Here is a 19,708-nt window from a genome sequence, read left to right as displayed (position 1 = left end):
CAAGCACTTTGCCAGACAACAAACCCATAGACTCTTTAGTTCTGCAAAGATTTCAGACCACTAACATCCAGTAAGATACCTACATCTTACACTTGAGGAATTTGGATATTGGACATTCAATATTTTTATGGCCAGGATGCCAACTTAGTCTGTGATTTCAAAATTTATAGGTTTTAATACTTTTTATCTCAGTGCATGTGGATTAGATTAAGACAGTAGTACAGGTGCCATTGTTACTTTTATGGGAGTGATTTATCCCAGCTAAAGAAAAGTATTGATATTACTGTTTTTCACATTTCATAAAATTAAGAAAAATAATTATAGAAATTATGAAGGATTTTAATTCTATAGATGTCAGTTATGAATTCCTTAATTATTGACCTGTGTTGATAATGGAACTCTCAGAAAGTAGGTGAAGAGAAAAGTGGACTTCGGTGGACTTCATTGAAGAAATAAAGAATTGATTGGTAAAAAAAAGTAATAGGGACATTGCAAGTAATCATGTAATTTTGAGTTTAAATTGGTTTGTGACAAGGATATTTATTCCAGAACTTTTTGTATGATTAAAAATAAATTTTGGAAACTGATAGAATGTTCCCTTGTGTGGAAATTTGAACAAATTGTGGTATATGAAACCCTGGAAAATTACATAGTCATTCAGAAGAAAACATTAGATGTATGTCAATTGTCTGGGACAGAGTCCATGATTACAGTGAGAAGGAAAAACAAGATGCAGAGATGAATACATAATATGAGCCATTACTCAGGTCAGATTCTCCAGGAAGCAGAATTGGAGATGTAGTTTAGACTTCAATATTCATTAGTTAGTGCCTTCAAATCAACACCTATGGAAGGAAGGGAAAAGAAGCAAGATTGTGCAGAGGGTGAAATAGGTCTTATGAGAATCTCAGCTGACCCAGAGGGGAGGTCTAGAACCAGACTGGGCCATCAGGATGTCCCTGCACTGGGCCAACATGGCCAGTAAGTCATACTCTGACCTCTATCAGTCACTTGACCTGGGCTGCCCAGGAGATGGTGTGACCTTGGATGAACTACCTCTCTGCCGCTGAGGCAACTTCTGAGGAAACTAAGAGCCAAGGGCATCTGCTGACAGCACTCCCAACTTCAGGTTCTTCACTGAAGGGGGATTTGGGTGGTACCTCTATTCATCACAATACCAGAAACAAATTATGCCCAAAGTCAAAAGGTGTAAATATACTTGTGAATGATTAGATGTGCATGAATAGTAGAATATAAATATTGGTGGTGGGGGAAACAATTGATCTGTATGTAGTGCAGGTAAAAAAAAAACAAAATAAAAAATAAAAATAACAAAAAAGAAGATATAGTATTTAGGTAAAATTAAAAATATGCTTATAAGGTAATTAGAGATATATTTTAAAGGATGGTCATTGGATAGTATTTATGTCTGGGTTGTAATATTACATTTCCATTGGGCTTCTTCCTGGTAGTTGAGTAGAAATAAATCATTATCTAGACAATTTAAAGAATTATAAACCTATTTAAAAATGAAAAGCAAATTATGTGATCACTAGATATACTTAAAATTAGGTCTTAAGTTTTCAGAAAGTAGATTTCCAAAAGCTTACATCACATTGCTGGATGCTCTAAAAAATAAGATCAGTTTGGAGACACTGGAGTTGTAAAACAAGTCATAATCTCCAAAAGTAAAGTTAATAAGTTAAGTTTTCAAATGCCATATTCATTTATTCAAATATTTCTTGAGTGCTTTCAATGAGCCAGGACCTGTTCTCAAACATTAGGTTACATATGAAAAGATAGCAAATAAAAATTTCTGCCCTAATAGATCTCACATTCTATAGGAAAGAAAGAGAAGATAAACACCAAGAACAGTAGGTGAGTAAATTCTATGGCAGGTGAAAAGTTGTTGGAGGTCAGTTGCCAAGGAAACAGACCATCAGACTCTGCAATTGGCATTCAGGAGTGTTTTGGAGCTTGCTCTTGTGAAGAACAGCTTCCAGGGGCAGGGTGAGGGTGGGTGGGGGTGTTGGGGAAATAGGCACAAGTAGCCCAAAGTGACCTACTTGGCAGCCATAGCTTAAAGAAGAAGGGGCACTCACTGTGACTCCTGTTGGAGCATTCTCCCCTGGTAATATGTCCACTAAGCTAATAAAATCTGTAGTTGAGGTTCCTTCAGACTATATCTTGATACAGGGTAGGAGAGTTAACACAGTGATGAATCAAGACTGTGGAGAAATACTGTTGACCCTTTGAAGTGAATACAAATGGTTTCTTACTTACTTTTCTGGAGAGGTGAAAACACTCTGGCCAGGCAACTTACTGTATACCACATACCTGAGGTGTTGTTAACCAGCTCTGGCAAAGTACCACAACTAGCAAAGCAACTGTACTTGGGATTTCTTTTAAGTTGAGATTTTAGTGAGTAGTCCAATGTAATTACAGGATCCGTCTGGGTTTTGCAGGAGCCTGACTAATGAATTAAACGGCAATATAGTGTGGGTCACTAATCCTGAATCTAACATGTCTTTAATAGGGGCAATAATCTCTGCTTATTCTCCCCTGGTTGTGATATAAATACATTCAAGACCACTGTGAGGGGTGAGCAGCAGACTTTGGCTTTGCCTTTCCCACAATGATGGCTCTTAACCTACAAGCCAATCAGCCATTGTAGGGTGTTTTTAAAGGCTAAGAGTTATCTTTATTTCAATTGTGCATTTGGAAACTAAGCAAGTCCTCAAACCCAGTGGTCCCAGTGAACCCACCGTGAGCCACAGCGGGGACTCGAGTCTGTTGAGTAAGTCCCTCTGCTCTTGCCCGGAACTGAAGGACCATCATAATGCTTTGGCCTCAATCCTGTGTCAAGAGATCTTCAATTGTTTGTGTTTTCTCCCTCACACCAGAGTAAAATTACTAAGGAAAAGGCAGGGTCCATTTGGGAAGGCATATGATAATTTTTACGGCATACCCTTGCCTTCGTGTTGCAGGTATCTACCCTTTGAGGTACAAGTCTCTCCTTCAATCAATTTCTAGGTCTGAAAACTGGATCAGATATGGAATCTGGATAAGAGGTCGAAATTGTTTTATTAGGGTAACTGCCCTCAGCCTCCTTATTGCCCACTCTTGATTTTGGTTACACAGATTGAGACATACACTAGTTGGCTGCTCATATATCCTACACTTAGAAGCACCTCTGTAGCTCTTTGCAGGTGCTCTCATGGCCTGGCCTCCACTTTGATGTTGCTGTTCATTATAATAGTTGCTCCACTTGGTTTCTGATAGTTCGGCACCTCTATCTTCCCTCTATTAACCAGAAATCCTGAGTCCCTTTGCTGTCAGTAAGCCCAGGTGTGGACATCTTCTATTGCCATCCCTGTCATCCCAGAAGCTGGCCTCTGGAGGACAACCACCATTGAATATGACAGTCATGTCCATGCCCCTCTTACCAGCACATTCCTTACTCCTTCAGTAAGTACAATTTTCTCTCATGGATCATAAGGGTCTGGTAGAGCATCTGACCTACTTAACGTGTCTACTGAGACATGCCGGCTTTTGTGAGGTCTTTGATCCCTCCACAATTGCAAATGCAACAGTGCAGCACTTCCCCCTCACAGAGTGTGGGCCATCACTTTCTCTAAGCTTCTGGGAAACATCCCAGCACCTTGTTTGCCCCTCCCAGAGAATTTGCATGGTTTTTAAATCCTGTAACCAGGGACAGTGTTATCACATCAGTGAACTCTCATTCACCCAGCATTCTCAGAAGGTAAGCCCACATGTACCCTCTGGATCCAGCCAGTGTACAAGGTCTGTCCAGAAAATATCTAGCCACGTACTATGAAAAATAGAGACATTTACTGAAGGAGATACAAGATACAAGACACATTGTACATAGGACGATGATGCCTCAGTCCCCTTCAAAGTAGGCACCTCATACAGTTCTTCCAATCACCATCAGCTGCCCCGTCAAAGTTTCCTGAATTTCATTGATGGTCTGACATCTTTTCCCTTTCAAAGGTGATTTTAGTTTTTGGAATAGTCAGAAGTCTCAGGGCACCAAATCTGGGCTGTAGCGGGGCTGAGTCACCTGGGTGATTTGATGTTTTGCCCAAAAAAAAACTCTGCACAAGAAGTGCTGCATGAGCAGGAGCATTGTCATGGTGAAGCTGCCAATCACCAGTGGCCCATAGCTGCAGCCTTCCTAATCATCCAAATAGCTTCCACAGAGGAATTTTCAAGTTTAACACAAAATTTGATGCAGATTCATTGCTCTACTCACTGTCATTGTGAATGCAGTGGCCACACAGTACACATGCTCACTCAACAGCGTCTCCCACCTCCACTGACTAACACAGTGAAGTCGTCATTGTTCACGCATGTGCATTCCAGTCCACTGTCCTTAGCTGCCAGGTTACATGGATGTCGAGCAAACCACTGTCGTTACATTAACACTGGCTGTACTTTTCCTGGACAGACCTTGCATATTGGTCAGCTTTTCTCTAAAATTACAAGCCCTTTGCCACTTTAGCAGATTCAGCACTTCAGAGGGTTGCATTATAATTTAACCCTAGTTATTGGCTTAGTGACAGGGGAAGGGGCGGAGAAAAAGTGAGGGAATAGCCTGAAAAGAGCACATATGGTCTTGCAGGAGGACATCCCAACCTAAGCTAGGTTAGCCCGTTAATTAACAAGGAAGAATGTATTATTCTGACAGTCTCAAAGAGTTCAGGAGTGTCTGGAGATTTAACATTTGGAAATTCTGCAACACAAGTATCCACATCCCAGGTTTTAGACTTCTACTCCTTCCCAACCCCATACCTGACCTTGGCGTAGCAGACTTCCTTGAGCAGAGGATTTCACATTCTGAAGAGCTTGGCTCCTCTTTAATTAACTAGTGAATCTTCAGCTTTTGTTCTCCACTTGCTACAGGAGACCCTCTGAGTTTCATACTATATTAATTACCCTCAGACTTTCCATGCCTCTAACATATCAATGCCCCGCAGAAATAGCCATTAAATTCCAAAGTCCTTAAAAGGAGTATCATTTCTGAAATTCTCAAACTTCCTTTTTTATCCTTACCTGAGGACATTTTTTCATTGCTTTTAGAGAGAAAGGGAGGGAGGGTGAGATAGATAGATAGATAGAGAGAGAGAGAGAGAGAGAGAGAGCATGGATGTGAGAGAGAAACATCGATCAGTTTCTTCTCATATGCACCCCAGTTGGGGATTGAACCTGAAACCTAGGCCTGAGCCCTAACTGGGAATCAAACCGGTGACCTTTTGATCTATGGCACAACACTCCAACCAACTGAACCACACCAGCCAGGGCTGAAATTTTCAAAATTCTGAGAAATTGTATCTGCCAGTTAGTTTCTTTTAACATCTATCTGTTCCCAGTTCTGCATCATTGAACATTTTAATAATTTCACCACAACCAGATGTCTGGACCTTACAATGTTCCACCTACTGTCACTGAAAAAGTTTTTATTGCCATCTGGCTGGCAAGCAACCAGCTCCAAATATCTCCTTCCTAGGATCAATTCCAGCACAATTGTCATGGGCCAAATTTTATGAGACTCTGATATTTCTGTGCAGAGGAATATTGGGTAGAGGTCTCAGGGATAACAAGTATGAAGGATGAAAGAGAAAGGACTGAGCAGAAGGAAAATTTGAACTGCAATGCAATTGTTACAAGGCACTCAGTTGATCCTCAGTTCAAGAGCTTGGCTGGCCCTTTAAGATGTTTCAGCTTGAGGCATGGAGGACAGACAGACCATCAGGCCTCTTGAACCGACTAGTCTCTGTATGCAGACTCCACTCTCAGAGGGGACATAACCCTGAGTAAATTTGCCTTCTTAACTGAAGTCAATTGTTGGAGAGAAACTTAGCTTAGGATCATAGCCACCACTAGCCCTAAAGGAATAAGTGATTCACTAGGAGGACGAAGGTAAAATGAAGGCAGTATTTTAATGAAGTTGATACATTTTACAGGGGAAAAAAATAGAGCAATTATGTGAAGATTAGAGTGCCTAAATCAATAACAGACAGACAAGTGAAAAACACCAAAAAACGTAGAGATTAGACAACACACTTGTAAATGACAAATCAGTCAAAGAAGAAATCTCAAGAAATTAAAAATCATTTTGAACTAAATGAAAATTAAAACATAAATTATCAAAATGTCTGGGATGCAGTGAAAGCAGTGTTTAGAGGGAAATTTATAGCCTTCAATGCATATGCAAGAAAAGAAGAAATATCTACAATTTATAACTGGGGGAGGGAGCAAATTAAACCCAAAGTGAGCAGAAGAAAATAAATAATAAGAATTAGTGTAAAATTAAGTGCAATCAAAAACAAGTCAATAGAGAATATCAAGAAACCAAAAGCTGGCTTTTTGAAAAGAGCAATAAAATCGATACGCCTCTAACCAGGGTAAATTAAAAAAATAAAAGGACACAAATTACTAATATTGGAAATGAAAGAGGGAGCATTATTATAGATCCTATGGACATGGACAAGATAATAAGGAAAACTATGAACAACTTTATGCTTATTTCAAAGTGTTTTTCACAGAGTAAAAACAAGATTCTCCACAGGATTTTTAATCCTATTATCTTCATTAATCTGGCCACAGTCACCATGCCAAACATTCTCTCCACCTCAATCCAAGTGCACTACTCCTCCATGCTGTTCCTGAGCCGCTAGAAATACACTGCAGAGGTATGAGTTTATTCCATTTATATTCAATTATCAATACTGCTATAAACCATTTTAACCTTCTCTAGCTTACTTAACTGAATTCAAGTCAACACATATGTACTGAGTATTTAATGTATTCCAGATATTCTGTTAAATCCTGGACTGCCCTCCTTATTTCCCTGAGTAAATTTTTCAAATATTTACCCCTGATTTTTACATCTGCCCTCACTCCTTCACTTTAACCAGATGTTCCACACCTCCTGCATTAATGGAATAATTGAGGTACTCAGACTTGAAATCTCTCTTTTTAATCCCACTTCACTGTCTCAGAATTTGCCATTATATTCTCCCATTTTCCTCTTTACTAATTCTTCTTCCCTCTTTGTTCCTTTCTTCTCAGAAGAAGATTGTTTTTACTCATTTCCAAGGCTAGTTTTCTCATCTGGATTTCTAGAAATTAAAGAATTAAAATTCTTAAATTTCCATTGTTAGCTTTATAATTATTCTCTCTCATATATTTTATATTGGTCTCATTTATTGACATATTTTTTATTGAGTAACTCCTATTAGCCCTGCATTATACACAGCTTTAAACAAAACCATCTCATGGTCCTGATATAGCTTACCTTCGGTGCAGAGAAACAACTTCTTAAAATATGTTGTTTATATACTGTTAAGAGTGAGAAACACTGTCAGGGAAAAATAAGCAGTGCATTAGTCAGAATTCTCTAGAGAATCATATCAAGAGGACACAGACATGTGAAAAATAAGGAATTGACTCACACTTCATGGATGTTGAGAGGTCCCGTGTTCTGCCATCTGCAGGCTAGAGGCCCAGGAGAGCCAGTGGCATACTTCCTTCCTGAGTTCGAAGGCCTGAGAAACAGAGAAGTCGATGGTGTAAGAACCAATCTGAGTCTGAAGGGTAATGTCCCAGTTTGAAAACAATCACAAAGAGAGAGCTAAATCTCCTTTCCTCTGTCTTTTTGTCTATTTGGTACCTGAATGAGTTGGACAAGGCTTACCCACACTGAGAAGGTCAATGTGCTTTACTCAGTGTAAAGATTCAAATGCTAACCTTACTCAGAAACACCCTCACAGACACACCCAGAAATGATGTTTAGCAACACATGTAGGCATCCTATGGCCCTATCTGGCTGATACATAAAAAGTAGGAAGGAGAAATAAGGAGTGCCAGTTTGTAGGGCAACATTTTAAAAAAGTGGACAGGGAAGTCCACACTGAGAAGAGATCGTCTGAGTAAAAGCAGAAGGAAGTGAGTGAACGATCCATGCGGATCTGGAGGAGGAAAGAACAAGCCAAGCTGAGGGAACAGCACCGCCTGGTCTTGAGGCCCAGCAAAACTTAGCTCTTCTGGGAACAGCAAGGGGACCTGAGTAGCTGAGCATGGAGGAAATGACCTAGAAAGGTAGAAGAGAGCCAGAGTATGTAGGCCCTTTTTAGCCATGATAGACATTTTGGCTTTTTCACTCTGAGGGAAGTAGGGAGCCCCTGGGATTATCCCACAGTGGCATGAAAAAACTGACGTTTGTTTTAACAGGGCCACTATAGCTGCCAGCCCCTAGAAGAGGAAGGGGAAGGAGGGACCCAGGCTCGAGGGTCTCTAAGTGGTATCAACCAGAGTGTTAGCAGTTTAGGTGGTAAGAAGTGGTCTGATTCTTGATACATTTTTATAATAAGGCAAATAAGATCTGCTAATAAATTAGGCATGGATTGTGAGAGATAAAAAAGAGTAGAGAATGGCAATACAATTTCTAGGCTGAGTAGCTAGAGTGTTATAGTTGCCATCAACTGAGGGTCAATTTTGGTAGCGTTAGGAAGAGAGGTGATCAGTTTTAGATAATTTAAGTGAAATTTTCAAATACTGAGACATACAAGTCCAGACTGCAGATTTACATATTGGAGTCTTAAGGACATAGATGTAATTTAAAGCCATGAGATTGGATGAGGTCAGCCAGGGAGTGAGTGTAGACAGATACGAAAAAGAAGTCTAAACTTTGGGTCTCTTCAGTGTTAAGAGGTGAGCAGGGCAGGAGGTACACCAGGATGCTGGTTTTCTAAAAGCCATGGGAAAAAAATGTCAAATGCTGCTGGTGGGTCAAATGAGAGGAAGACTGAAATTGATCTTTGGTTATTACAAGGTACAAGTCAAATCCAGACAAGAACCTGATTGGAGTCAGTTCAATAGTTCAAGAGATAAAGGAGAAAGGGAAATGTGACATTGCACACACACCACACTTTCAAGAAGTTTTGTTGTCAAAGAAGTGAATGAACTTTAGGTGGAGGGGGGAATGGGCTTAAAGGGCAAAATCAAGAAAAGAGTTAGGGTGGAGTAACCAAGGAGCTACAATTAAATTTGTCAAAGATTAAGGAGAACCCCGAAGTTCTTTGGCTAGATGATTTCAACAAGGGACAGAAGTAGGTGATGTAGTGTGATGAAACACATGTTAAAGTGGGGAAGGGGCGTGTCCAGGAGTATAGAATAATCTGTAAGTGGCATTGAAGAACAAGGATGAACCTGCACCTTTGCCGTTTGAAAGAGCTACAGAGCATTCGGTGCCTCTAAAGAAACCATATTTCAGCAAGAGCGAGAAGACAAAGGGAGTTTTCAGAGAAATTGTCGAGGGCATGGGGGGTTTTGCTAATGATACACAGTCTCGGGAATCAGAGAGACACACTGAAAGGCAGGTGAGCAGAGCTGTGTGGAAAAGAGGGTGTAGAAAATGAGCTGTCTCCTGAGAATTCAAGGTTTCTAGCTGTGACCTACAAAAGTAGTGATGAAATAATAAAGGGATGAGTCCGGATGACCTTGATGACCCGGATGAGGAGGTGAGCACTGGGGATTACGGGAAGGTCAGGCTCTATGGACCTCTCTTCACCAAGTTGATGGAGGTGTAAAGACCAGAGAAGTGATGAACTTAACTGCATTGTTACCCATGTAACCACAAAGCCTTTAACATCTTCTCTGAATGGCAGAGTCCTTATTGCGAGATATGTGGGCTCCCTATGGGAAAAGCTCGATATATGAGAGGCACCTCTAGTTCCTGTTTTTCCACAAAAATAAAAAAATAGTTGTCTATAAAATAAATGATAAAAAATAACCATAATTTTGGCACATGAATGAGCAGAAAACAATTGTAGAGTTGTACTCAGAGCAGTAATAGTCATGGGAATCTGCTTTCCCAAATCAATTAGTGGCGGCAGTAAAACTGCTCTGCATACGACCCCACGATGGTCCTCGGCAGCTTCTTTCAAGCCTGCCTGGAACTTTCGGCATGATTATTTCTGTGGACGACTCAGCAATTTAGGAATACCCTTTCTTTTGAGATTTCCTGTCACTATCTCCTTCTTGGTGGCCCTTTCTGACTCACCTTCTTGGTCTTCTGAAGTTCATCTGTCCCTTCAATAAACTGTAAGCATTTCAAAAACTTTCTGTTGGTCTCCTTCCTGTTCCATTCTTCAGCAGGGATTTGAGATCTAAAAATCCACCGAAGGGACAGAATGTCTCCCCTCCCTCCAAATCATCTTCTCCACAGTGAGTCAAAAGGAACTTTACAAGGTGAAACACGTGATAGTAAACATCCTGTGATCAAAACATTTACTGTCCTCCTTTTACTACTACACAAGACTTCTTTCCTCAGCATAACTTTAAAGATTAGATGCAGTTTGACTCAATTCTTCCTGAGTCTCATTTCCCATCACTTCTTTTTTATTGGGGGATCCCTTTATGGTAGCCATATTCAGCAACATACCATTTGTGGGTTCTGATGTACACCATGTTCCCTCAGCTTTTGCTTACATTATTTCTTTTATGCCAAATATTCTTTCCCCTCTTCTCCACTGGCTAGTCATTCCCGTTCAGAGAAGACTTCTTTTGAGAGGTCTTTCTGAAGAGCATCCCAAACCTCCAAGTCCTTCCTGTTTGCTGTCATTGTATTCTGTTTACACTACCACTGTAGGAGTTTTCAGAGTCAGTGTTTTTGTTACACTTTAGCTATTCATATAAATTCTTGCTAAACGAGAAGTGAGATAGTTGCCTTTAGAGCTCTCTGTTTGTATGCGTGTGTGTTCTCCCTGTCTAATCTCTATTAGATTATTAGTTTCTCCAGCGCAGTTTTTCACTCCCTCACTACTTCACACTGGGCTGTGCATTAACTGGTGTTTAAGAAATGTTTATTCAGTTGAAATATTACAGGGGATAATCCTGCCTGGAAAAGAAGAGTAAATGGCATAGCTGAATAAGGAGATGGCAGCACAATGTGAGTCCCACAAGGGTAGAGATTTTAAACTGTTTTGTTTTGGGGGAGTGCTGTGAAAGTTCATTGAGTGAAAGAGACCAATATAGAGATTTTGCCCATATTTCCACACTTAACCTTGAGCAATACACAGGTGTTATATGAGGGTAGAGTTCGTCACGTCCAAATTCAAATACATTTTTGTGAGATGGTGGCTATTTTTTCAGGCAAACTTTAAAACATCTGAACAAATATAAAGGAGAAAATGTTCTCCCAAACATAATGTTACAAAAAGTAGTCATTCTTCCTTTCACTAAAATTTGAGGTTTAAGGAAGGCTTATGCTCCTTAATTCTATTCAATTTTTTAAATCAATCATTCTTGTGCTGAATATTTTTAAATGAATATGACACTTTGCATGAATCCCATAAATAAACAAAACGTGCACAGCTTTGTTTACATTGGGAACCTTCTGCTAAGTGTTGCTTCTATTTATTTACTTTTAAATTATGCCAGATTTTTGCAAATTTGAGTCAGTTTGGGGATCAACTTGAAATTTTAAAGACTGGCTATTTACTTGGCTTCTGATACCTTGCAAATATGTTGAAGTAATAGTTTTAAGGGCCAGCAGAAGGTATGAGGGAATTATTCATGATGGACTTAATTATACAAATAGATGTGTCATACTATAAAATGTTTACCATTTTTTGTAATTTAAATTTGTTTAGCATCCTCATTCTCTCTGCATTCTTCTATATCTACAGTTTTTAGCCCCATCCCTTGTATCTCAAGCTTAGGTATTTCTTGATTTGTGTAGCACAGCACAAAAGTTCTTAGATTATGACATGAAAGGATTTGAAAAGGAAAGGTTGGTAAATCAAAACTTTGCCCAGAAAGGCATGCTACTAAAAACAAGCTCTACTCATAGAGAGTCATAAGTGAAATCATAAGTCACTAATTCATTCATGATAAAGAGCTGGCATTTATAATGGACTTTCTTTTATTGTGCATAACCTGGCAATACCCATGAGATACTAGTCTGACCAACATCTATCCAATCCCCCTACCGTCTTCTTTCTCTTTCTTAATCAAAGCATGGTTATGTTCAGATATTTCTTATCCTTCACACTGCTATGTGCTTCGGGATGACCTCGTCTCTAGCTCCAGGAATAATAGATGCATAAAAGACCAAGTCACTCGCATTCTCACTCAGAGTGGTTGGTTTAGGTGTGGGCATGTGACCTAATTTTGGCTAATGAGATCTTAGTGGAAATCAGCCTCAGTGTTTCTGGAAGATTTTATTACTTTAAAGATATAAACACAGAAAAGACAGTCTTATTCTTTCCTTGAATGTTTTTCATGCTTGGATATGATGACTGGAACAGTAACTGTGAGGGAAACCTGCCTGAGGGAAGAGCCAAAATGAGTGGATAACTCAGTAGAGAGATGGGGAGAACAGGGACGGCACATGGCAAATGAAGCCACAGACTGGCTGGGGCTGCAGTCTGGGGCCTGCCCTGCCTGGGACTCGCCACTTAAGCCAGTTTCAGTAATTTTCTCTTACATGTAGTCAGTAGAAATCCGACATTCTTCCTTCTCTCTAGGGTTGAAGAATGAAGTTTTGTTTTGTATGCAGAAAGAATACACATACCTGGATTTCCTCTGTAAGGGATTAGTGGTCAGTAACATATCTAGACATTAGCTTTCACGGGACATTGTTCACATTCTGGAGTCCTGAATCTGGTAAAGAAAGGGGTATAAACCAGTGTTGCCGTTGGGTAACAGCATTGTTTCTTTTTCACTAGTGTAAGGAGCCAAAATCACAGGTATAGAATAGCTTTAAAAAAGAAACACTCAGAAGGTTATCAAATCATCGTGCATTTTGAAAGAGCCACGTTACAAATACGTAAAAGCAACTGCTCTTTCAAGCAGGGCTACCATTAGAAACTGTTAGCAGTTAACAGGAAAAGCCTAGTGTGTGAACAATGGCTCCTTCTTTCAAAGAGTAGGTGTCCCCAAAGAAAGAAATGTAATATTCCTATGACTATCCAATACACATTGCTCCTTTGGTCATTTTGTTAATTTTCAATTAAATATAGCCCCTGTTTCAACTGCACTGAGTTAGCACAATTAAAATCTTCATATTATTTACATCTTCTTTGGAAAGTAGTTCATATTGCAATGTGTTCTAATGAAAATGGGTCTACAAAAAAAGGGTAAAGATGAAATTGAATATGACTTTAAGCTTAATCTCGATATAGTCTTACAGGATATAATTTCAAAGAAGAGGTGCTAATTTTTTAATGCTAATTAATATGGCTGTGACATTCACTGCACTAATTAATTGACTTATAGCTGGAATACCAACCAGGACATTTCTGGTCCCTAGAATGCTTTGTGCAAATTAGACCCACCAGAACATGTCTTGGCAAGCAGAGCAATGGGCTGTATTCCAGCCCCTGCTTGTCCATTTGGCCAGGCATTGTTGTGCAGTGAAGAGCTAACACAAATGTACTCGGAGGCCCTGAGTTGCAAATTCCAATGCTTAGGTGGACAAATGTAAGATAATAGAGAGTGCTAAGAATGCTGGCAAATGGAAGATCCCATTGCTTATCCTAGCTCTAGCTACTATTTCTAGGACAGGCAGTAGTGCTTTTAGATCTCCCAATTTTTTTTCTTTTAAGAGGGTGGACATCCAATTCAGTTTACATGTATTTAATACCATGGACCCAAACAAAAGGTGTTTGAGGCCCAAATATAAATTGTGGACTGACTGTTTGTTGACTCTGATTTAAGGGAAGCACAAAGCCACAGCTGCTTTCTTGGATACTAAGGTTAATCCTGATTTTGTCGGGTTCAGGAATGTTTCAGCTCCTGGATGTGAGGGTGGAACCGGGAGAGGTGGGGAAGAGGCCATATTTTTCATCTAAGGTAAGTCTCAAGTAGGAAAACCACAGATATAGATATGGGGGGAAGTGCAAAAAAGCAATAAATGTGATATTAGCTCTGAAGAAGAAAGAAAAGGAGTGTATGAAATTAAGTACTGTGTGGGGAGGTGGGAGTTGTGATTTTCAGGTAGTTTGCCTTTTATAGTACTATTCTACTAAATAGCTCCAACACTTTGCTAGTATTAATTAAACCTCACAAACCCTGTGAGATAGGTAATTACTATAATTAAACTGATATTCCAGATCAGTAAAATGAGATTTAGAATGCCCAAGGTCATAGTGAGATTGTGTGGCCCAGTTTGGCAGACAGACTACATGATCTTACACCCCGAAAAGGGGCTTTCCTAGCTCTTTCAATCTTTCTCTCCCTCTCTCAGATACAATGATAGGATAAATAAACTCGATCATTGAGAAGTTAAACTGCAAAGTTGATTAGGGAAGCTTAAAGACAAAAGGAAAAATGACTAAATAAGCAATCCATATTCCATAAACATGTAATATGCAAATTCCATTTCAATTAATTTCATTTATTTAAAATATTTCCATTTAAATTGCTGGTTTAGCTAAATGCATCAGTAAATTAAGAAATCAATACATGTAAAACATTCTCCATACTACACAACAGCATAGAAAAGACTGTCATTAGTTTGGAAAGAGAATACAACAGACAGACAGAAGGAACTCTTCTTGTTGCTATAACTACAGCATAACAAAGGTCAGCACTGAGAAAAAAAACAAACAAAAAAACCCTTCTGGATTGAACGTTAACAACTCAGGGATGTTACCCTCAGTTCTTCCTTGTAACAAAGAAAGATAATAATCCTATATTTTTAAAAGGGTTAATTGAAGATAAACAATGGAAACATGCCTTTTTAAAAAATCATGCATAAAAACGGTTTTGCTTTGAGACATAATGTTGTGAATAATATCAGAAATCTGTGCTTTTTAAAAATGTAGTTATCCAGATGACATTGGGGGTCAGACTTCAGAAGAAAATCACAAACATTTTCACGGAAATTTATTTTATTATATTTTAAAGTGACAAATTCAAAATGGTGATTTCAATTAACATTACTTAATAGAAAATAGTTTAATTTCAAAGTTTTACAGACCTTAAGATGAATTTTTATAAGCCTTTAAAAGATGAACTTTAGAAATAACTTTATTATTAAAAATCTTGGAGATTTGTTGTTTGTTTTGAATAATTGGGCAAGTTGTGCCTCGTAATTTGAAGATCCAGAAGCCAATGTACAAAATGTTCAGTTTGTGCTTATAAATTAATATTTTAACCAAAGTTCACCTCTTCCCTTTGAGCTAAGAAGAACATTAGCTAACCGTGTTATTGGTCTCGAGGTTTTGACTGCCAATAAGGAGAGGGATTTAGAGGGAGGAAGCTGGTTCCTGCTCTCCAGGTTCAGAAAATCCGGTCAGATAAGACGGGCAGGCAGAGGTGAATGGCGGAGAGGGAAGGAACCAAGGCTCCCACATTCCTACTCTTATCTGGGACAGGCGGGCTGCTGAGGCGCTGAGTGCTTGTTGACGGAGCTGTACGGAGCGCTTTCTGGTCAGGTCATAATTGCCAACATGTCACAACATTTTCAACCTTCATATTACTTCATCATTACTTCTCTCTCTTAAGAGATACACTATCAGGAAAGCACGCGGTTAGCCTCACACCTAAGGCGTATTTCCCTGGGAGAAAGGCCAATGAACGGTGCCCTGAGACTGCCCTGCAGAGGAAAAGACAGACCCCCAAGAGCAAGTTGGGGCTTACATAGCAAATACGTGTTTAGATCTGTTAGTGTCTGGAAGCTACTTGCCATGACTTGATGTTTCATATTCTTTCCTCCATGATTAAATTCTTTGAAAAAGGTATTATTTCCTCCATGAGTAAACACTTTGAAAAAAAGCCAGAATTGCTTGGGTTTTCTAATAATCCAATGAACAAAGCATACCAAACATAATATGGTAACATTCACGGAAGCCCATAGCTCATCAAAACCAAGGCAAGTTCTGGAGTCTATGGAAGAAGTGTTCTGGAGTCTTCCATTTCTAGCCTATTGTTATTTCACTTGTATGGGTTTCTGTGTTTGGGGACAACTCCTATGACACTTCCATGGACTATCACAGATGTAATTTTATAGAAATGAGAATTTATATAACAAGAAGGAATGCCATGAAGAAATAAGAACTGGCCTAGCCCCAATAAGGTCTTGTAAAGAACAATTTTAAAATCAATGCCCAAGATAGTATTTGGTGCATCTGGCTAGTGTCCAAACTGTGTGTAAAAATAGGGGAATATGTGTACTTGATGAATGTAGTTAATTTGAATACAGTGCTAATGAGGCCCAGGTAATAGGTTTAACCCTGTGAACCAATTATTTTCATTATCCTCAATAGTCACAGATTTTATCCTAGCGGAGGTCAGTCATTCCATAAATGCATCCTGTTAGTCATTAGAAAGACGAAGCAAGAGAGTGTAGATGGCTTAAGACAAATTTTATTGCTGAAAAAATGCTCAAAGCATATGACCTGATGTTGGCAGGTTAAGCATGCCAGCTTCGAATGTGAAGGTTGGCACTGTAATAATGATGTATCGCTATTTAATTAGAAGTGAAAGAAAATAACAGGTGTGTAGAATATTGATCAGAAGAACTAATTTCATCAAATTCCTGTTAAATCACCAAGAAAGATGTCCTTAAAATGTTCAGTTAAGGAATTTAAAAATATTATTTCATCATAACATAATAATTTATTATAAGCAAAAAGTTCCTTTTATGTAAATAGCAGTACTTTCTACATAGCTTATGATTGTTATTAAAAATACTTTTTCCATCTGGTTATGGTAGGGTGAATGACATTTTCTCGAAGAAGTGGATCTGCTGAAATAAAGAATTCTTTCAAGGTATAATAGATGATGAGATTCAAAACATGTGGCCAATTGGAGAAGGGCTCTGAATGCCCTTTTATGAATTTGCATTTTTACGCTACAAGGGGGAACTTACTTCCTGTTACGTGTGCCACTTTCCTTCAATGTGCGTGGCACAGTGTTGGGAACCTGCCATGGGCTGGACAATGTATGGGATGGGACCCAGCTGAGTAAGACCCAGCCCTTGATGGCAAGGATCTCCTGTTCTGGTAAAGAAAACAGATAAATAAAAATCACAGGTAGCTACAGTCAAAAGAGAGTTAAAGACATTATTCTCTCTCTCTCTCTCTCTCTCTTTTTTCTTAGCAGCATATCCCTTCTATGAAGAGTACGGTTGTTGCAATCTTACAGTGCAAATTACTGCGGAAAGAGGCAGCCCTCAGCGTGTAAACATGAATTGGGAAGGTGGGCTCTAGGGTGTTAGGTAAAAGGGCTCCACACATATTTCCTAACCTGAATTTTTTATATGTGTTTGTGTGACTAACAGGGAACCCCTTATTGGTGGGGGGTTAAAGGTTGCCGCTGGGTTTTAAAAATAACAGCTGACAAGCTGCTAATGCCTGAGATTTATCTCCAAGTCAGTTTATTTTAGATCTGTGGTATTTCCTCTGCTTGTCTTACTTCTGCTTTCTTTATTCTTTAGTAAATTCTTGTTTGAATATTCTAAGCATGACTTGGCTCTCCTATAGGTATTTTAGAAAGCATAATTTGATCATAGTTGCCAAACTTTCCCCAGAGTCATTAAGACTGCTTTTAGTGGTAATCTCTAAGGGCGGTAATCAGCAAAAATGCTCCCAGGAGAAGAGGAATCTCGAGGTGGGTCCCTGGCTGTGTGGTCTACTTAACCTTTCCAGCAGGTTATTCTTCTTCCAGTCTTACTCTGTGGGGGATAGTGCCAGCTGCTCGCCAAAATTATTTCCCTACTTCACAGTCAGAGAGTTTCATCTAGGAAGTGTCTTACCAGCAATCTCTGCAGCTAGCTGTGACATGTGACTTGTTTCTGACAATGACATGCTAGCTGCAGTGCTGTGGGTCACTTCAAGACCGAGGTGTTTAAGAAGGGATCATGCCTCCTCCATGCCCTTCTGTGATAAGCAGTTCCTTGGGGATAATAAAGTTCCCAAGATGGAAGGAAACCAGGTCCATGAATCACTCATAGAGAATAGCTATCCTTTGATCTGAAATTCCCACTCTGGATTGTTACATGAACAAAAACTATATATTTCTATCGTTTTCTCACTAATACACACTTAGTCTATTTGTAACAATGGATAAATTACCTTTTTACAAATTCTGGGATAATGACAATCATAATGATCATGATCATTATGGAAAACAGCTGTGCATTAAAAACAGCACAATACTCCCTGGCTGGTGTGGCTCAGTGGACTGAGTGCCAGCCTGTGAACCAGAGGGTCGCTAGTTTGATTCCCAGTCACGGCATATGCCTGGGTTGCAGGCCAGGTCCCCTGTAGGCAGCATGTGAGAGGCAACCACACACTGATGTTTCTTTCCCTCTTTTTCTCTCTCCCTTCCCCTCTATCTAAAAATAAATAAAATCTTAAAAATAAAAGCGCACAATACAAAATTTCTGCAAAGCAAGGGACACTTTGTCAGGTGATACTCCAGTTGGAATTTCTTATTCCCACATGAAGATATCAATGAAGTCCCTGTACTCGTACTCCAGATCACAAAACACGTAAATGAGGGTAACGTCACAAACCACTTCCAGGCACTGAAAGCTTTTGCAGGCATTTTGCAGAGGGAACAAACCTTAAGTTTTAGTACTTTATAGAACTGTGGATTCTGAAGGAGAAGTTGTAGAGCACTAAGGGTTCTCAGCAATTGTTCTGAAAACCTTGACACATCACCCTGGAGAAGACAACATAGGCCATAGAATAATGAGACATAGCAGATACGAGAGCAGCAAATTAGTTAAAAAAAAAAAAAAGGATATGAGGTAGGCCAGAAAAGCTGTGCTTCCCTTTATTACAGAGGCAAGGCAATGGATGGTATAGCAGAGCTATGAGATATATAGTTTACATGATGTTTTTTATGTTTAATTAATTTTGGGTCTATGATAATTAAAAGTAAGGTTCTAATATGCAGAGGGGGTTTGCTGATTAAGTAGTTATTGATACTGAGACTAGAGTAGAGGTTATTAGCATAAGGCTTTGGAGATAGATAGGACTGAGTATAAAAATCATTCCTGTTACATATTAACTTTATGACCCAACCTAGGTTATCTAATTTTGTGGGTCTCAATTTTTCATAGGAATATCTAATTTCTATGGGCCTGTTATTTCCAATGAAAATAATAATAACTATCTCTTAGGGTTATTGCAAAGATAAAATATCAGATTACTCAGTACAGTGTCTGACACAGATGGGTCACTAATAGTAGCTCTAATTATTAAGACAATGTTCTGCAGTATTTCCTTTATGAGCTGGAAAATACAATTCTTTGGAATTCTTTGGAATTAACACCTTATTTTCTCATTTGTTTGTTTCATTTTGAAGGTAAGCTTGAAGCATTCTGAAAGTGGAGCAAATTTGGCATGATAAAGCACGATGACTTTATTTGATAGTATATTTTGTAAAAATATATTGTAATTGTATTATTACAATATATTTTGTAAATAAATATATTTTGTAAATAAAAATTGTTTTATTTACAAACTTCCAAACTTCTATCATTGGACTGATATTTTCAACATTTAAATTTTTTTTAAGATTCTATCATCTTTCTGGTATGTTTTCACTCCTTAAAAATTACCTACATTTTGTTGATAAATTTTCTATGATGCTCAGCTCAAAAATTCAAATGGAAAATTTCTTTCCTTGCTTTTATAAGGCATTAACAAAACATAAAAATATATTA

This window comes from Desmodus rotundus, chromosome 4 (assembly GCF_022682495.2).
Source record: "Desmodus rotundus isolate HL8 chromosome 4, HLdesRot8A.1, whole genome shotgun sequence".
Classification (NCBI taxonomy): Eukaryota; Metazoa; Chordata; class Mammalia; order Chiroptera; family Phyllostomidae; genus Desmodus; species Desmodus rotundus.
Note: the sequence above shows the minus strand (reverse complement) of the source record.